Here is a 12,863-nt window from a genome sequence, read left to right as displayed (position 1 = left end):
CAGTTTCAATGAAAGAAGAATATACACAGATAAGTGTCTGCCAATGGGCTGTTTTGTTCATGAGCATATTTTGACTTTTGAGATCCCTGGTAGGTTGTGCAGAGGGTAGTAATGAGTAAAAGAGGTTAAAAACCAATTGTTTGTTATGGAGATGAGTTGTTTGTTTGTGGGCCCAGCAAAAACTGAAGCTTGGAAGAACTTTTGGAATTGTTTTGGGAGGCTGTTGGCCACTTAAGATTGTCTCTAGCAAAGGAAAATCAGCTTAGCACTGTAATAATTTGGGGGCACTGAACTGTATTTGGGAGAGGGAAAGAATCCTAACACCTTGTCACTAAGGTCCAAGTAGACATGATGCATAACTGTTGATAGTTGGGGGGAAACAATTTAAAGGTTCTGGTGTGAACCCTGGCAGTGGAGGCAATGCGTGGGGGGCAAGCCATGTGGCCTCACAGTCAATCGCTGCACCTTCTTCAGTGCAATGCAAAGCAGCTTCCCAGCACCTCCTAGCTCGCAGCCAGCTCCCAGTCCCGTAACCAGCCCCACCTTTGGCTGAAGACTCCCAGCCCCCCAGGCTTTATTCCTGGCTCTATAATGAACTTAGTGAGCTTGGACAAGGCAGCTGGGCCCAGTTCTCTGGGCTGCAGGTGCAGTCCCTGCACACACACAAATCCCCGCACAGCTGCCTGCGGTTAAATGCAATGCCTCTCCATCTCCATAATGGGTGATCCCCACCTCCCTCCCAGTGGTGCACCGCTGCTTGTAAAGAGCTCTCAGACCCTCGGGGAGACGCTGCTGGAGCAGGGCAAGCTGATTGCTGCTCTATGGAGACGCATCCTGTGAGCCAGCCTTGGAGACCAGCCACACTGCACTTAGACCTCCCAGGTTTCTGCGTGCCTGGGGGTAGCTCTGAACACCCTTTGCTCCTCAGGTAGTGCCCCTCCATTCCTCTCCCACCTTTGGCATGTAGCTTGAACTGTCCGGAGAGGGCTGAGCCCAGTGCCTCCGCTGTGCCCCTCAGCCCCCATGGCCAGGGGCATGTGCAGGAGGCCACCCTACCAGGCTGCTGCTGCTGCTGCCGTCTGTGTGGAAGGACAGGTAATGGTAGGAGGCATCTCCAGGCCAGGATGGCCTCAATGCCATTGGCAGGGAAAGAAAGGAACCAGGCTGCACTTGACCTCTGACCATACTTTCTCTGTGCTGGGGTTCGGTGTCACTCCCCCTCCTCCTCCTCCTCCTCTCTACCAGATCCCAACCACCCCTGCAGATTTCCGAGGGCCTCGGTGCACAATACCTCCTTAACACAGGAGGGAGGAGAGGGGAAGGGATGAGCTTTGCAAAGACACAGGTCAGAGCAGGTCCTTGGCAAGGCACAGAGAATGATCTGACATTCTGGTGTGAACCCTGCAGAAATTGGGTGGGGGGGAAGCTCTTCAGTGTTTAGGCCCTAGGGGCAACAGTGAGAAAGGTGCAACCATGAACTGGTCATTTGAATTGTGCCTATAAAGTTACTCAGGTAGGGAAAGGGTTTACATGGCACCTGGCAGAGACCACAGTTTAGGCTGTAAAAGCAGCAGCTTCATTGCACCAGGCTAACGAGGCACTTATAAAAAGATGTGGTTAATTGCTGGATGCCATTAACAATTGCAGTTTAATAGGTTCACTCATAATCCCCAAAGTCCTGCACAATTATTTCAAGATAATATGAATATTCCATGGACTTGGTCCAGTTTTAGAGCGAGGTGCCCTAGTCCTATGCTTCTAATGTGGGAAAAGATGGTCAAAGGATGCTTGGGATGGTGCAAGCTTCCTGAGCTATCTAATCAATTTCATGCAATGGCAAGGTTTTTTTTTAATTGTCTGGTCGGAGGGACTAGTGACACTTACAAGTACAGTATCTTTATGAACCATGTAGGATAATCACAGAATCATAGAATATTAGAGTTTGAAGGGACCTCAGGAGGTCATCTAGTCCAACCCCATGCTCAAAGCAGGACTAATTTCAGCTAAATCATCCCAGCCAGGGCTTTGTAAAGCCACAGCTTAAAAACCTCTAAGGATGGAGATTCCACCACCTCCCTAGGTAACCCATTCCAGTGCTTCACCACCCTCCTAGTGAAAATTCTTTCCCTAATATCCAACCTAGACCTCTCCCACTGCAACTTGAGACCATTGCTCCTTGTTTTCTCATCTACTACCATTGAGAACAGCCTAGCTCCATCCTCCCTGGAACCCCTTTTCAGGTACTTAAAGGCTGCTATCAAATCTCCTCTCATTCTTCTTTTTTGTAGACTAAACAAGCCTAGTTCCATCAGCCTCTCCTCTAAGTCTTGTGCTCCAGCCCTCTAATCATTTTTGTTGCCCTCCGCTGGACTCTCTCCAACTTGTCCACATCCTTTTTGTAGTGGGGGGCCCAAAACTGGACACAATACTCCAAACGTGGCCTCACCAATGCTGAATAGAGGGGAATAATCACTTCCCGCGATCTGCTGCCAATGCTCCTACTAATGCAGCACAATATGCTATTAGCCTTCTTGGCAACCAGGGCACACTGCTGACTCGTATCCAGCTTCTTATCCACTGTAACCCCCAGGTCCTTTTCTGCAGAACTGCTGCTTAGCTCGTTGGTCCCCAGTCTGTAGCTGTGCATCCATCCTAAGTGGAGGACTCTGCACTTGTCCTTGTTGAACCTCGTCATATTTCTTTTGGCCCACTCCTCCAATTTATCTAGGTCACTCTGTATCCTATCCCTACCTTCCAGGGTATCTACCACTCCCCCTAGCTTAGTGTCATCTGCAAACTTGCTGATAATACCTAATTGTATAGACCAGTGGAAAGATGGGAATCTCCACTTTCCAGCTGTATACAACAGCTGTTTCCAGGTTTGGTGTAGTCTTCAAAATCACATTATTCAGATGATACTTTTGCATGTTCTCTATGTGCTGGTAGAGTAGCATTTGGCATGTGACCTAACCTGAAGCTGAAGGATAAATGGTACAATGAAGGTAAGCTTAAGCAAGCAGGCAAGAGTGATTGACCAGATGGATTAGCAAAAGCAGAAAAGTCCATCAGGCTAGCCATAATTTTCCACAGGCTTTTATTTTTCATGGTGCTTAGAATGCAAAATTTCCAGCAAACAAAATAAAAAAAGACAAAGGGGTGTCACAATGGGGTGGGAGAGTCTGAGCCGTCCCCTAATCCTTCTCATAACATTGCATGGAGATCTCCTTACTCCAGCACATCCTTTCCTTCTGCCTCCCTACCAGCCACACTTACAAAGTTTTATGCCATTCTGACAGAAAATTCTGTGGGCATGAACTCTCCATTATGAGCCCTGCCTCATTACCGTGCCTTGAGCACCTATGTGATGGGGTGGGAACGCTGAGCTAGAGTTAACCTCCTATTGTCCACACACCCCCTCATAACGACATTCCTGGAGCAGTTTTCCAAAGAATCTGGCAGTCAGGCTAGTGGTATGATTAATAATATGTTTAAGATTATGGGTGGTTCCCAAGATGTTCCATGTAGATCCACCCACCGATTCCCACGCAGTCACCCCTCTGTAGCAGCCCAGGGGGAACACCCCTGGAACTCACTCCAGTGTGCAAGCTTTTAGACCTCTGGGTGAACTCCTAGCATCTTGCCCTCTCCTCCTTCTGTCTGCTGTGACCCTCTGTGGCTCCATAAGAGGGGAAAGGATTTGTCCCTTAGTACAGGACTCTGCTCTGTTAGGAAGAACATTTGTAGTCTTTTTAATTTGTTTTCCAAGTTTGTATTGCTCTGTATGCCTCTCCTCACTTAGTGACCCAAGTCAAAGCCCACTGAAGTTAATGGAAAGATTTGGCTTGGCTTCTGGGGTTTTGGATGAGGTGCTTTGAGATCATTGGATGAAAAGCATTAAATAAGTGCAATATGTCCTTTTCACTGATGAGCTAACTTTTCAAGACTGGGATTTTAGTACCAACAAGAGACAGAAGTTCCCTATTTTCAAGAGTGGAGTTATATTTGAATAGTAAAAGACACACTCAATCTGGCAGGGAAGCAGATGATCTAAGGCTCCAATCCTACATGCGTATCCGCTAGCATAGACCCCTGTTTCAGTGAATAGCCCCATTTGCTTCAGGAGGTTGTTCTACCAGTTGGAGAGCTATGGAGAGCTAGGGCCTCAGTTTGGAAAAAGCTGAACAGTTTGAGACCAGCCCATTCCATCTTTTCCAAGGTTGTCATTTTTGCTAATGGAAAACAAGTAGTACTTTTTAATCAAAAAGGTTCCTCTAAATGTTGGCGTGGACAATGGGTGATGGCTCAAAACTGGAAGCCTGGTAAACAAATAATTTTGCCATAAAATATTTTAGCACTGAGTATTTCTGTTTTCTTGAAACACATTCTATGGATTATTTTCTCTCTCTTAAATATATAGTAGAACCTCAGAGTTATGAAAGCCTTGGGAATGGAGGCTGTTCATAACTCTGGAATGGTCATATTTCTGAACAAAACATTACGGTGTCCTTTCAAAAGTTTACAACTGAACATTGACTTAATACAGCTTTGAAACTTTACTATGCAGAAGAAGAATGATGCTTTCCCTTTATTTTTGTAGTACTTTACGTTTAACACAGTACTATATTGTATTCCCCCCCTCCCCGTTTTTTTGTCTCTATTGCTGCCTGATTGCATACTTGCAGTTCCAAAGCAGGTGTGTGGTTGACTGGTTAGTTAACTCTGGTGTTCATAACTTTGAGGTTCTACTGTAATCGAATTGCTGGTGCTTTGCAATTTTACATCATAGTTCCAATTTGGTATGGAAAAAAATAGATTTTTTTAATAATGTGGGAGGAGATTATTTATTTAAAAAAAATACTTTAGGACATTGTACAAACTTATCCCAAGCAGCAGCAGAATAAAACTGAAATCAGGATAAAAATGTGCTGGGCTGAATTTGAAACTACCAAGTAGAGTTAGTACAAAATTACAGCAGTTCTGAAGAATTGTTGTGGGTTTTTTTTTTTCTCTTTAAGCAACTCCCTCCAAAAATGGCTCCAGAGTTTGGCAAACTAGGATAGTTACTCATTAAAAATATTGTTTATACAATTGGCTCATCTTGTTTCATGATTTGTTAATCCCCTTGGAGCCAGGGATTAGGATTTACTAGCAATCACCTCATCACTTTGTCTTCAACAAAACCTGAGTTAAAGGTATACAAGCCACTCATTTTTGCTGCTGCTTCTCCTACTGATGTTAGGAATGGCCAGTGTCACTCTCCTTTAAATTAACATTTCTTAGGGCCTGATGTAAAGCCCATTGAAGTCAAAGGAAAGGTTCATATTGACTTCACTGGACTCTGAACCATATGCTTATGAATAGCGTAGTGCAGTGGGTCTGCTGGTTTATTACTCTTCCCAGGCTGTCCTCTGCCACTCCCTGTGACTAACCCATAAGGTGCCCATATTTGGTCAGTGGTATAGGGCGTAAGCTGTCTGTCAAGATGAGAAAACAGTGTTCAAGTGATTTTCAGTCTGTGACAGTTCCTTTTGCTAACCCCGGTCTTTGAACTGATTGTTGAGCTCACTTGGGAAAGGCCTGTGGTTACCCAAGAATTGTCTGACTGTAGAATACAGGAGTGGAGTAAACAGTTTATAGAACTTAAAGTTGGGATCAGAGACTCCACCTTCTTCTATCTTCTACATTACCAAGCACGCTGGCATTACACCAAACATAATAGAGGTGGTCAAAATGTTTTGAAAAACTGAAATTTCAATATTTTTTCATGACTTTTTAAAAAATTTTTGTCAATGCATATTTTTACATGTGCTCATAATTTTTCACTATTGTGGAAAGTACATCACAAAGTACTTGGGTTTATTTTCAAATAAAATACTTGTTTTCAAGCACACGTGAAACAGAAGCCAATATTTAAAAGTTTATAATTTTCTGACTGAAAAAAATTCACAGATAAACCTTACTATTTGGAAAGCACAAACCTGTTGCACTGGTTTTCCACTTTTTGAGCAGGGTTGATTAGATTAGATTAGATTGACTGCTCTGACGCATGTAACTATTCTAGCTTCTGGGTTGGTTGAGTTTACCCTTGATGTCAGATGAATTAACAGAAGTCATTTAGTCTAATTTTCACTGAGATCATGTTAGTAATGGGGAAAAATGTCTTGAATCATTGTAAATACACCCACAGATAACTGACAAGGACTTTCTACTAGAGCTGAATGAAACATTTTTTTCCAGAGAAAAATGCTGGTTTGATGACTCCAAAATCTTTTACAAATTTGTGTCAGTTTCACCAAATTATTTGTCTCAAACCCTTCTGCCCCTACAAATCCAAAAAAATCAAAATGTTTCATTTCAACATTTTCCGGATGGAATAGTTCAATTTTTCAGTTCAGTTTTCTGTTTAGAAATTTATTTCAATTTTTTTAATTGATGATAAAAAGAAATTTTTCAACCGGAAACCTTTAAAACAAACAAACAAACAAACAAACACCTTTTTAATTTGTTGAAAAGTTCCAAACATATCATTTTTGGATTGACCCAAAACAACCTTCTTTTTGATTTTTTGGAATTGCCAAAGACCTGACAAATCTGTTAGTCATACAGATCTACTTTCTTCTCATTTACCACTCACTTTGTATATCTCTGATGAATGAACTATTTAAGTCTTGCTAGCATTTGTATCTAACCTGTGAAAAACTAAGCAGACAAACTGGGATTGACTTATCAATTTGTAGGCATACAAACCCTTTGTGCGAATCCAGGGTTGCTGGTATTTAGCTGATCCCTCCCTATTTAAAATGTTTAAGTGGAGATGATTTGACTTAGTTTTGCCAAATGCAGCTATTTCAGAATGTAAGTGGAGTCCCATGAGTAGTTTATTATGTTATACTCATGCTTTGCTATTCTGGATGCTGTCATGATATTTTCTGTCATACTTTAAAGTACCATTATTCCTATTCCCACATTCCAAAGTGGTACTTTGGGAATAATATTATGGTGTCATACCTGGAAGATGCAACACAGACACTTTCAAGAAAGAGGGCAAAACATGGCATTCCCAGAACACTTGGAGACTTTTTGAGCCTTCATCAAAAAGTGGAACACTCTCCATTACCACAGGATGAGACTAGAACCTCTGGGCAGGATCCTCACCTGGTGTAAATCATCTTCATTCCATTGACATCCATGGAGTTAAACTGAGTTATACCAGCTCAGGAGCTGGCTCTTATTTCAGAAGCTATTGACTTTTCCCTACAGTGAACAGTACAGTTGGAATATTTTGGGGGGTAGGTGTGGACATCATCAGGACCAGTGCTAAGATTTTTGGTTGCCCATACAAGTTTTGTCTTGCAGTTCATCAAACCTAAGTAATTGCTATTTGGACATTTATGTCATCACATATTGATGCAGTGCAATGACACTTAAAATAAATCTTGGCCATTTTATTTTTGCAGGATGTGAGATACAAAGACCTGTGAGAATCAGGACTGTCTCAAATTCCAAAAGAGATGATCAACCCAACCAGTTATTTGGGACCACAACATTGAGGCCTTCCTGTTATCAAGGGTATTGCAGTGGTACATTCCTCTAGTGTAGAAAAGTGACATGATAAGTCATACACAAAGGGACAATAGGTTAGTGATCTGCAAACTGTCAAAAGGTTTCAAAAACTGTCAAAATACTAACAGCTGCTGAGTATCTGCTGTTCCCAGTTAAATCAATTTGGTCTCCACCCAGCACCACTGAAGTCAATGTGAGTTTTGCAGTTTGCTTCATTGGGAGCTGGACTAGGGCTGTAGCCCTTTACCTGCAACTAAAACAATGTGAACTACGTTCTGCACACTCTGTCTCTCACAACAAGGACAAGCTTAGACAGCACAGATCTGTAGCACTGAATGTCCGTGACCACACTGAACAGTTTTATTCGAGGTGTCTAAGTGCTCAACAGGGTTATTACTGACCTGGTGCTGCCAGGTTAATCACAGGTGATTGCAAGACTATCACCATCCATGACTGGGCCATGTCCCCTCCTGACTTCAAGTCCAATCTTCAGAGCATGATGTGCAGGGATTTTGTCTCTATAGTGGGCAACGTGACCAAAATGGGCCAGCTGCCAGTGGCCACTGATGACTTCAGACCTCTCAAGGCTAGTTCCTAATGATACATCCCTATTTCTGGTAAAAATCAAACTATCTTGTACCCAGTAATTGCCACTGGCAATGCGTATGAAATACCTCCAGCTTCTTGATGTCTTGTTTAAATAATATCCATGTTTCAGATCCATATAAGAGGATCAGAAGTATGTAGGTCTGATAAATCCATACTTTCCTAAATAGTTTCACCTTCTTTTCGCTCCAGACCCCATGCAGGTCCTTCCTGGCTGAGGCTGCTAAATGAATTCTCCTTAGGAAGTCTGGCTGACTGTGCCAGTTTGATGAGAATTTACTGCCTAGATAGATGAAGTCATTCACTACTTCCATAGTTTGTCCGGAAGCACAGATGTCTTGTGTCAAACTTTTGCATCAACACGGTGGATTTTTGTTTTTGCCCAATAAATCCTTAGCCCAAGAGCAGCTACTTCATGCTGGAAGCTCTCTAGGGCATCTCTTTCACAGGGTAATTGATTATAGAGCCTCTAGAAACAGATCAGCCCTTCCTTCCATGTTATAGATGGATGTATGAAGTCATAGACATTTGTTGGCAGAAAATACTTTGAAATGCTCTTCAAGTTACTATGTGGAATCCAGTATTTTTACATTCTACCAAGGGGACTGCACATTCTAAGCTGGATTTATGACAAAAGTCAAAGTGACCAATAATGATTTTAAAACAGTGCGTTTATAGTAAAAGGAAATGTATAGTGAAGTTATTAAGGGGGAAAAGCAGAAAATCAAAATTAAACAACATCCTTTTGCAATGAAGAACTGGATAGAGTTTAATTTTCTTTTAGATGAATTCTTCTGCCACAGGAGATGAGTAACTATCATTGACTTTAAAGGGCATTACTCTTATAAAATGGTGGGAGAGTAGATCTCTTTTGTTTGTTCTATTGTCCATATTAATGGACAAAAACAGTAATGTAGGGTTGTTTTTGTTCTACAGGTGCACTTAATATCTTGAAGTTCTACCAGAGTTTCTTATTATCTGCGGGTAAGGTAACTTTGCAACAAAGCATCTTACATGTAGCATTAACTTTAGAAGAAGGAAGAAAATGCCTTTTATTGTTTCACCTGCTCTATATATACTGGAAAGTGTTGGGCAACCTTAGCTATAGATATTGAAATCTGTCCTACGTATAATTAAAGCACTAGATATTTCCCCTCTAAAATAGCGTGTTGCTTTGTAGATTTTTTTATATTTGTTTTTCAATATTGTAAATAAGAGTGTTCTTTACTGGAAAACTTCTATCTTTTACAATCAGAATATTAGCCATTAGAGAAATGCATGTATTCCCTGGAATTATAGATGAAAAACCCCTTGCTGCACTAACAGTGGAGCTTTGTATGTAGGATACATTCTAGATCCTAGTTTACTGGCATATGGTCATACTATTTTTATTTTAATCTATTCAGAGCATGTAGGGTAAATATTTATTCTCAAACTTAATTTTTTTAGCTTTATTTTAATATAATATGGTTTTGAAGCCATTTTAGAAACTGTGAAAAATGCATGTAATTAGTATATGTGATTATCATTATGCAAGGAGTAATGTCCAGCACCTTCATTTTAAGCAAACGCCATGAAGATTGGAAGCTGTCTGGGAGTAAAGGAGTGATTTTGCTTAACTTCTCTAAGAAAAAATTAAATTTAAAAAAGTGTCAAGATTATATTCAAACTTCAGACAGGGAAAATGAAAAATCTTGAATCATCTGCCATTTCACTCTTCATCTCTCATTTAGGCCCACAAAAATATATTACACAGAATTAAAGAGGGGGAAAAAAACAAGACTTTGTGCCAAACTGAGTTTGAAGTTCTTTCATGTCTGTGTAATAAAATAAACTGTTAGTTTCCATGAGAGGTGGACCCAGGAGGATGGATTTGGATTAGGAAAATCTCATTGCAAGACTAAATCTTGATCAAAAGCAAACTAAAACCGGATCTGGTTAGGAATGGATTCTGTTTACTCTGAATCAGAGTTTGGGAGTAGCTAGGTCATATGATAAAAGGATTTGCTCAACAGACAAACTCTGAAAGTTTTGGTTTGCAAAGCCAAAATTAAGGGCAGTTCAGCTCTGGGGAAAAATTTCAGTCCCAATGAAATCAATGCAGGACTGTAATTGACTTCAATAGAGCCATGATTTCAACTCAGTTCCATTTTATCATGAGGGTTTGTGGCACTTCAGATAAAAGTTTTGGGCCCATCTCACCTTATAGAAGTATTCTAAAGTATATGAGAGTGACAAAGTGGATGTGAATGTTTGTTTCTGTGATTGCGACTGACTGTGAAGTGAAGTCTACAGGGATTTTTGTAGAGCAATCCAATTCCTTGGTAACCAACTCCTGAAGCAACTTTTTGCTGAAGTGGTGCATATTTTGAAGCTTGTCTGGGGCTGAAGCAAGAAAGGAAAATAAGTGAATCTAAAATGAAAAATAGATCTGAACTAAATTAGCTATGCATGGGAAGATGTATTTAGGCTCTCTTCTGCCCATCAGATCTGTACAATGACTTGTTAAATTTATGGAGTTAACTAATCAAGCATTGCTCTGAACCGGGCAATTTTGCAGATTATTTATAAGGGTTTGTCATTATCCTGTCTTCACAAACATCTGAACCCATTTTATTTATTGCTGTGTCTCATTGTTCAACAAATTTATTACTAACAAAGAAATGAATTAATTAATCTAATTTTTTTTTTAATAGCAAGTTCTGATCTCATTTAAGTAGTGCAGTTATGTCGCAAATTCGGCATACAACTAGTACACTTAATCTTTATAAATTCATGTTTACAGCTTTAATTAATCATAATGTAGCTTTAAAATGTGTACTTTTTGCATTGTGGACAACAATACATTTGTTAGATGAAACTACTTGGAATATGAGTAAAACCTGAACAACTTCTGTGTTATTTGCCAGAACATTAGAAATAAGTGAATCTATTTGAACAAAACAAGATTCAATCTTAATGTTGGTCCAAACTCAATCAGAAACAAAACAAAAACATGTTGTAGGGGAAGAGTCGGATTCAAAAACTTCAGACAACTATTCTCCATATTTATTTCATCATCACAATCTTCTGCACCTTTTCCAGCACATTCAAGAACCAGGACTGCTGAAAGCGGTTGAACTTGGGACACTCACTAGCTCTGTTTGGAAGCAAGAAGCATGAGAAATTTACACCTGCTCCCCTGAGATTTCAAGGCCAGTTTTACAAATTCAGAAGCTTGAGACAGTTTGGGTAAACAGCCACACTTTTAGGTGCTTTCTTACCATTGCTAGCAATTGACATGTTTTACTCAACTTTGAAATCTGATGAGAAATCAGATTTTTTTTTTTCAAAGACACAAATAAAAGACTGACTAATACAGGTCAAGACTTACTTCCAAAACCAGTTGCTAAAAGGAAATGTCATGGATGTCACTAGTGTAATTATTGGTAACCTATAAAAATTAGTTAAATAATAGAAGGAGTGACCCAGGATTATTAACATGGAGTAAGAAGGTAACTATATTTGATTTTCCCACAAAGCAGTGTCTCAAGATAATGTTTTAAAACTTTACTATGGCTCAAGGTTGCAATTCGCCCCTCTGCAGAGAAGTAGCAATGCTGATACTCAAAGAATGCATAGAAAGACATTGGGAAGTCCATGTTGTTTTTTCACAATGCTTTTACAAACTGTTTTGCATATATCTTAAGCGCCATTTAACTTTCTATAAATAGTTATAAAAACTGTCTTACATTCACATCTCTCATTAAATACCCAATATGTTAGCTTGGCTATATGCATTAGAGAACTCTCTCTAGCATGTTATTGAATTACGTGTATAGGAAAAATCACAAGTTTAGTGTCATTTAAAAAAAACACATTTAAAGTGAGCTTGTCAATACGATAGCTCTGGGAGTTGCTGCTCGTTACAGTGTAAAAAACACCCCAAAGGATCCCAGGCGGGGCGGAGGGCTAGAGACTAAAAAAGACCCTGAGAAAGGCTGAAAGCTACAAGGCCCTGAGAAGGAAGGTTGTGGGACTCCTGAACCACTGAGATGAAGGGCAGGCACTGTAGGGCCAAAGAATGAATAAATAAGATCCCAGGAAAGGGAGTCTTATTCTCAGGAGTCTGGTCTTTGTGTCAATTATTGCAAAGAACCCAAGAGGGAAGTTAGGACAGGATGCCTGCAGGACCATCCAAGGCCATGAGGAGGAGCTGTGGATGGCATCCATCCAAAGGGTGGAATTTTTCCAAAGCACTCAGCACTGGTTTAACTATACTCATTAACCATTAGACAGCAGCATTGAGCCTGACAACTTGTGTCAAGTTTCAACCTGAAAAGTCTCACCCTGATAATAAATAATAAATATATTAATAATAATAAATCATAAATAATAATATATAAAATAACATGCCTAGTTTTTCATCTTAAAGGATCTCACAGCACTTAACAAATTAGACTTAACACAATTACTCATGTGAGTAGGGAGATCAGGATTTGACTGTATGTTTTATACAATCTCTTCACTCAGCAATGCGTTTTGAGTAGCATTCAAAAACTAATCCTTACCTACTGTGGCAATCCTGAATTGGTTGGATAAGCACTAAACACAGTATGGTATGGGACACCTACCGTTAGCTGGTGGAGCACAAGGAACACAGGAGGAAGAGAAGCTAGACTCTTCCATATAAAATAGGAATATTTTATGGACTG

General features: G+C 40.3%; 1 long non-coding RNA gene across 2 annotated transcripts in view; it reads left to right on the top strand.

The window, feature by feature from the left end:
* Positions 1–768: 768 nt before the first annotated feature.
* Positions 769–12,863, top strand: part of LOC137143071 (uncharacterized) — a 48,728-nt gene continuing 36,633 nt past the window's right edge. Inside the window, exons 1-3 of one of the 2 annotated variants that reach the window (XR_010917100.1) lie at positions 769–928; positions 9,106–9,153; positions 11,254–11,978. This is a non-coding gene — a long non-coding RNA (uncharacterized lncRNA). Of the gene's footprint in view, positions 929–9,105; positions 9,154–11,253; positions 11,979–12,863 lie in introns of those variants that run through there. The other variant, XR_010917099.1, reaches the window with a different exon arrangement.

The sequence above is a fragment of the Emydura macquarii genome, unplaced genomic scaffold (genome assembly GCF_026122565.2).
Source record: "Emydura macquarii macquarii isolate MOO-44397 ecotype Brisbane River unplaced genomic scaffold, CSIRO-AGI_Emac_v2 contig_3295, whole genome shotgun sequence".
NCBI classification, from domain to species: Eukaryota; Metazoa; Chordata; order Testudines; family Chelidae; genus Emydura; species Emydura macquarii.
The sequence above is the reverse complement of the archived record's forward strand: the minus strand, read 5'-3'. Positions and strand labels throughout refer to the sequence as shown.